Source organism: Coffea arabica, chromosome 4e (genome assembly GCF_036785885.1).
Source record: "Coffea arabica cultivar ET-39 chromosome 4e, Coffea Arabica ET-39 HiFi, whole genome shotgun sequence".
Classification (NCBI taxonomy): Eukaryota; Viridiplantae; Streptophyta; class Magnoliopsida; order Gentianales; family Rubiaceae; genus Coffea; species Coffea arabica.
In genome coordinates, this window is record NC_092317.1 from 31,664,325 (window position 1) to 31,672,052 (window position 7,728).

The 7,728-nt window shown below is 42.6% G+C and overlaps 1 long non-coding RNA gene across 1 annotated transcript; it reads left to right on the forward strand.

The window, feature by feature from the left end:
- Positions 1–1,453: 1,453 nt before the first annotated feature.
- On the forward strand, positions 1,454–2,157 carry LOC140005765 (uncharacterized). Its single transcript, XR_011813333.1, has 2 exons — positions 1,454–1,505; positions 1,623–2,157. It is a non-coding gene; the product is annotated as an uncharacterized lncRNA (long non-coding RNA).
- Positions 2,158–7,728: the final 5,571 nt, after the last annotated feature.

The following is a 7,728-nucleotide window of genomic DNA, read 5'->3' on the forward strand; positions in this document are numbered from 1 at the left end:
CAAGATTCCCTCATTCCAAGGCAAGTCGGACCCCGAGGCGTACTTGGAGTGGGAACGGAAAATTGAGTTAGTCTATGAATGCCACACCTATACGGAGGAGCAAAAGGTGAAACTAGCAGCCGTAGAATTCACTGACTACGCCTCCATTTGGTGGGACCAACTTAGGCTAAGCCGAAGGAGAAATCGTGAGAGACCTGTGGAAACTTGGGAGGAAATGAGGAGTCTGATGAGAAAAAGGTTCGTTCCGAGCTACTATAGTCGAGATCTACACCGTCGGCTGCAAAGCTCTCAACCAAGGGTCCATGTCAGTTGAGGATTATTATAAGGAGATGGAAATGGCCATCATGAAGGCGGATTTGCGTGAAGATGGAGAGGCCACTATGGCTCGTTTTCTACATGGATTGAGGCCCGAGATTGCCGAAGTAGTGGAACTCCAACACTACCTCGACATGAATGAAATGCTCGAGAAGGCGGTTACAATTGAACGGCGCCTCAAGAAGAGGGGTACTGTGCGACAAAGCACTACTTATCAAGCTGGAAATTGGCGTACTTCTCAACCAAAAAGGGAGGAGAAAGCCGCAGCTCCTTCTTACCCTCCAAGGCCGAATAACCTCCCTTCCAAGGCAGTGCCCAAGCCTGACTTTAAGGCTAATAATGCAGCTACCAAACCGCGTGGTCGAGACACCAAGTGTTTTAAGTGTCAAGGATTTGGCCATATCGCTTCTCAATGCCCCAGCCAAAGGACCATGCTGATGTTGCCAAATGGGGAAATTGTATCAGATGAGGAAGAGGAGTACGAGGGGATACCACCTCTAGAAGAGGAAGAGAATGAATCGAGTGAGGAGATACCTACGCATGAGGAGATTGGATGCCTAGTGGTTCGAAAGGTCCTCACTACCCGCGCCAAAGAGGAGGAACTGGAGGTACAACGGGACAACCTTTTCTACACAAGGTGTCATATCAAGGATAAGGTGTGTAGTGTTTTTATTGATAGTGGGAGTTGTGCCAATGTCGCTAGTCTACTCATGGTAGAAATGCTAGGGCTCCAAGTTATCAAACATCCAAGACCTTATCGCCTTCAATGGCTGAACAATGAAGGAGAAGTCCGTGTGTTTAGACAAGTAAAAGTGTCATTCCGAATTGGCAAGTATGAAGACGAGGTTACTTGTGATGTCGTGCCAATGCAAGCAAGTCACCTAATTCTTGGCCGGCCTTGGCAATATGATCGCGATGTCGAATTCAAGGGAAGAGCTAATAAATATGTCTTTACTCATTGCAATAGAAAGGTGACACTTGTACCTCTCACCCCAAAACAAGTGTATGAAGATCAAATGAGGCTCCAAAAGGAGTATGAGCTAGAACTTGAGAGGAAAAAGCGAGAGAAAAGTGAGGAAGAAAAAGGAGAGAGTAGGGCCGAACCCCTAGGGAAGAAAAAGACAACAAGTGGGTCGGCTATGAGAGAAGAAAATAAGGGGAAGCTAAGCTTGCTAGCAAAAGCCAAAGATGTAAGGCGAGCTTTGTCTTCCAACCAACTCTTACTTATGCTTGTGTGCAAAGAAGAGTTGGTCAATTCATCCATACCTACTGACTCCTTGCCTTCTACTATGTTACATCTCTTGCAGGAATTTGAGGACATATTTCCTGAGGATGTACCTGATGGACTACCACCGCTAAGGGGAATCGAGCACCAAATCGATCTCATTCCTGGAGCACCATTGCCTAACAAACCAGCCTATAGAATGGGTCCTGAGGAAACAAAGGAATTGCAAAGGCAAGTGGAGGAATTGCTAAGGAAAGGTTGGGCTAGAGAAAGTCTAAGTCCATGCGCTGTACCAGTGATTCTCGTGCCAAAGAAAGATGGAGCGTGGAGAATGTGCACCGACTGTCGAGCAGTCAATGCAATCACGGTAAAATATCGTCACCCTATCCCTAGGTTAGATGATATGTTAGATGAATTGCATGGTGCCATTATTCACTAAAATTGATTTGAAAAGTGGTTACCACCAAATAAGAATGAAAGAGGGAGATGAGTGGAAAACCGCTTTCAAAACTAAACATGGTCTATACGAGTGGTTAGTAATGCCATTTGGCTTAACTAATGCACCTAGTACCTTCATGCGTTTGATGAACCATGTTTTGAGACCTTTTCTTGGGAAATTTGTAGTGGTTTACTTTGATGATATTCTGATTTATAGTAGAAGCTTAGAGGAACACCTTGAGCACCTCAAAGCCATCTTTGCAGTACTTCGAAGGGAAAGGCTATATGCCAACCTTAAGAAGTGCACATTTTGCACTGATCGTGTTGTGTTTCTAGGATATGTTGTAAGTGCGCAGGGCATTCATGTAGATGAAGAGAAGATTAAATCCATCCAAGAGTGGCCAGCACCTACTTCTGTAAGTGATGTGCGCAGCTTTCATGGATTAGCAAGCTTCTACCGTCGTTTTGTGAAGGATTTTAGCACCATTGCTGCACCTCTTACCACGGTCATAAAGAAGAACGAGAAGTTCTTTTGGGGGGAAGCCCAAGATAAGGCTTTCCAATTGCTGAAACACAAACTCACACATGCACCACTCCTTGCAATACCTAACTTTGATCTCACTTTTGAAGTGGAATGTGATGCATCAGGTGTAGGAGTAGGAGCCGTACTCATGCAAGGAGGGAGACCGATTGCCTACTTTAGTGAGAAATTAAATGGCGCGGTCCTCAACTATTCAACTTATGACAAGGAGATGTTTGCCCTCGTACGTGCTTTGGAGACATGGCAACACTACCTACGTGCCCGGGAATTCGTCATCAAAACTGACCATGAGTCTCTCAAGCACCTAAAAGGACAACAAAAGCTGAGCAAACGGCATGCCCGATGGGTAGCTTTCATCGAGTCTTTTCCATACGTCATCAAATACAAAACAGGTAAGTCTAATGTAGTAGCTGACGCTTTATCTCGGAGACACATTTTGCTCACTGCCTTAGATGCTAAACTCCTAGGCTTTGAGCTCATGAAGGAGTTGTATAAGGATGACTTGGATTTTGCCAACGCTTATGCGAATTGGGGAAAATCTGACTTTGAAAAGTTCTTTGTACATGATGGGTTCTTATTTTATCTTACCAAGCTGTGCATTCCTCGAGGGTCCATACGCGACTTACTTATTCAGGAATCACATAGTGGTGGACTAATGGGACACTTTGGTGTCACCAAGACATTAGCTGTATTGCAGGAACACTTCCATTGGCCTCGCATGCGCAAGGACGTGGAGAGGATTGTTGAAAGATGTGGTGTGTGTCACAAAGCTAAGTCTCGGGTCAACCCAAACGGTTTGTATACTCCTTTACCCATACCTCACCAACCTTGGGTTGACATTTCCATGGATTTCGTACTTGGTTTACCTCGTTCAAAGCGTGGCCATGACTCTATATTTGTTGTGGTAGATAGGTTCTCCAAAATGGCTCACTTTATTGCATGTCATAAGACGGATGACGCTTTACACATTGCTGATTTATTCTTTAAAGAGGTTGTTCGTTTGCATGGCATACCTAGGACTATAGTATCCGATAGAGATGTCAAGTTTTTGAGCTATTTTTGGAAATCTTTATGGGGTCGGTTGGGAACCAAACTGTTGTTCTCTACCTCTAGTCATCCTCAAACGGACGGACAAACTGAAGTAGTCAATAGGACTTTATCCACACTCCTACGTGCAATCATAAAGAAAAATATCAAGTCATGGGAGGAGTGTCTACCTCATGTTGAGTTTGCATACAATAGGGTTGTGCATAGTGCTACACAATTCTCGCCCTTTGAAGTTGTGTATGGTTTGAACCCCTTAACTCCCTTAGATTTGTTGCCATTACCTTCTTCTGAGCATATGAACTTAGATGGCAAGAAGAAAGCTGAGTTCGTGAGATCATTACATGACAAGGTTCGTACCAACATCGAGAGGAGGACGGCCCAATATGTCCAACAAGCTAACAAGCACAGGCGCAAGCTTGTCTTTGAACCAGGTGATTGGGTCTGGTTACATTTGCGCAAGGAGAGGTTTCCAAAACAACGGCAAAGCAAGCTGTCACCACGAGGAGATGGGCCTTTTCAAGTTATTGAGCGCATCAACGACAACGCATATCGCTTAGATCTGCCTGGTGAGTATACTGTTAGTGCTACATTCAATGTTGCTGATCTAAGTCCATTTATTGCAGGGGACGAGTACGATTTGAGGGCAAATCCTTTTCAAGAGGAGGGGAATGATGCGGTTGAGCACGAGGCCCAAAGTGTACAAGTAGACCCTGTGAAGGTGCCCCAAGGCCTAGTGACACGAGCACGAGCTAAAAGATTCAAGGAATACCTCCAAGCCTTGGTACGTGCCATCCAAACCCAAGAGAAACCGGGCATTGAAGGAATTGAGTTGGAATATCCTTGCACGACTACTAAAATGCTGCTTACAATTGAAGATGCGAGTGTTCAAGCTCCAAACGGCGGGCTGAGCCGCAGTTAAGTACCCTCGCTGAGCCGTACGGGGATCTCGCTGTCCGGTCAGCGAGTCGGGGGTCCAAGGGGGCGACGCGCCCCTGGCTTGGGGGTCCAAGGGGGCGAGTCGGGGGTTCGGGGGCAACGCCCCCGAAGCTTATGATCTATAGTTAGTTGGGCTAGCTTTCGGTCAAGTATAGGCCCAAGGGGCTGGCCGAACTTTCCTTGTTATTTTTCCATTTTATTAGGTCTTAGTCACGGCTATTAATAGCCTCAAGCCGCATGTTACATGCAGTTTTTTGAGAGTATTGAATAAAATTTCCAGAATTTCGTCCATTCCTTGTGGCAAATTCCCTTAGCTTGTGAAAGCTAAGTTGAACATCCTAGAGTCGATCCTAGGCTGTTCTTGACTTATCAATCAAGCACACATACTTGATTGTGGCGTCCTCTGCCGTTAAATCTGTTCTTGAGTGGTCCAAGTTCGGGTTCAACTCAATCAAATCTTCATCGTGTTCCTCTAGATCCGAAGTAGCTTCCGCGTCTCGTATCAGTATTACTCGTGTTTAAATTATGGCTTCTTCTTCTTCTTCCAAGTTTTCTTCTATTACTACTAATAGTGGATTAGAAATAAAGACAGTACATAGTAATAAATTAGATTATTTGTATGAAGTTTCTATTGAACCAGAGGTGGTTAATCCTACCTCTATTCCAACTATCAATCCTTATAGTGCTTACGGTAAACAATCTTTTTCTCCTACTCGTGTTATTAAATCCTTAATAAGATCACATCCAAAAGGAGTTAAAGAATACATTCAAGCATCAAAGGTTGATCAACATCCAATTCCTGCTACCAGGAAAGAACAGTTTATAACTTTGCATATTCCAAATGATTTCCCTATGCAATGGAAACAGCAAGGTTATACCCATATACACTTTGGAGCTATCAGGATTTCCCTATCATTTCATGGGAGGAAAGGACTCCCAATAGTTGCTCGACTAGCACTATTGGATACCAGATTCAAACAATACCAGCATGCTTGTATTGCAACAACTGAAACTACATTAAATGCTGAAACTGTTTTTGTCACCCTTTTCCCAAATTTTAACATATCTTTAGCAGATCCTCATCTGCTTGAAGCTCTTAAAGTACAGGTACAAATTATTGGTGCAGAACAAGTGTCAGACGCCATTGCAGCAACCCTCCATTACCAGATGGTCTATCGTGTTCAGAATCATGCCCTTGATCTGGCCATTCCAGGAGGAGAAAATGCTCTTTTAATAAGAGTTGATGAGAAGAATGGTGCCTCTTGTACTCATGTTCCCCGGCAAATTTCAAAGCAAGACTTAATCCAGTTATTACCAAATGACTGGATTACAGACTATGAAGATTTGCATGCTCAAGCAAATGAACCCCTTGAATCCTCAAATTCAAGGATATCTCATACCAAAGAAGGGAGAACATCAATTTCATTTGATCATCCTCATTTTAAAGATTTGATTTCCAAATCTCATCCTTCTATTATGTGTGCACAGGTACCTATGTATTATCCCTCAGATTTTGAGAAACAATGGGAAATACATGATGATCATCCCCAGAACCTTCAGCAAGTACATCGAAGTCAAGATATTATCAAATATTTTGACAATGAAGGATACCCAGTCTCATGGTTTCAAGATCCTATTTCAGGTCATATCTATTTTGATGTTTGCAATATATGTGACACCTGTCAACTTGAAAATATTCTTGGTTTTGACTTACCAGATTTATATTGTAAGAAAAGATCGAAATCAAAGCAAGTTGAACCCCGACCTTGCAAACCAGATCTAGATCCGCAAGACCCAGATACTGATACCTTTGTATCTCAAAGAAGTCAGTTTAATGGTTACCAAATTCCCTCTGATTGGATTTCAAAAATTCCTAAGACACCTTTTCCTTTTTCAAAAAAGGATCTTCATCCTTATTATAAAAAATGTCTTGATATTTTGGATAAAGAAGCAAAAGAATCCAACAAGGAAGGGACCCCCAAACCATTCTGTAAACCTGAACCATTAATTCCAACTCCAACTTCCCATATTCAAGAATGCTTTATGTTCAGCGAAGCAGACTTTCCAAAGCTGGAAACTTTCAATAAGAATGGTGCAAGACATACTCCAAAGATCCAAAATACTTCTTCAACAGTTTTACCAAGTGGAGAAACTGTTCGACCAAATCCTGCAGAAGATGTTCTAAATTGGCAAACTGAGAACTCTCTTGTTCAAAACACTGCCCTTATATCCATTCATAAGAACATCTCAGAGGCCAAAGACAAGATTGAACAAATTGATACTACGGTCTCAACTCAGCAGTCTCAGGTGTCTCACATGATTGAAGTTTTTGAAAAAAGACTTCAAGAGCTTAAGTACATCTTGCCCTCTGATCCATCTACTTTAGCTGATTTTATTCTCAACAGAGAAAAAGAAACAAAGTTTATCCAAAATCAGCTACATGTCTTGAAAACCACAGGTCAAGTTCCTACATATGAGGTAGGGTCTTCCACACCTCTTTTTAAAGTCGGTCCCATGTATGGTGCAGTACCTCTTCAAAATTGGCCGACACCTTTTGGAGAAGTTACAACTCCATCACCATCTCTTTACTTTTCAACACCACAGCCACAGGTTACCAAACCTTTTGATATTGCAGCAACTTTACGAGAATATCGTAAAAATAAACAAATTCAAAAGGATGCTGAAATAGCAAAGAAAATGGCTGAAAAAGAACAAGCTGAAAGGGAAAGAAAAGCCAAACAATCTGCCATTGAACAGCCGTCATCTTCTCAACAAGAACCTCCGGCTTCATTAATGTTTAGTACCTATACTAATCCAACTTTTTCTGTTGAACAGGAAAGGAAAGCAAATGAAGCTACTAGGGTATATGATAATCCCTTGTCAACAGTGCTAAATGAACTTCATGAAGATTCAGTTCCATATATTTCAACCTATACTGAATTTCATGATAATTCCTCTAAAGATGCAGGCTCCGAAGAAAGCAGTCTTTCTAATTCTTCAGATGACGATACAATCAACAACTGATACTTTAGAATCCTCATCCGACGAAGAAAGTACCCCTCAGATTCATATGGCAGATCCAGAACCAGAAGTGGTTGAGCCTGATGACAATGAGGAGGAAGGAGAAACATCATTTGATCGAACCCAGCGAGCTACTTTTCCAAAATCAAAGGGAGTACCTCTGTTTACAATTGATAATATCCCACCTGAAAAGTGGGAAGCAAGG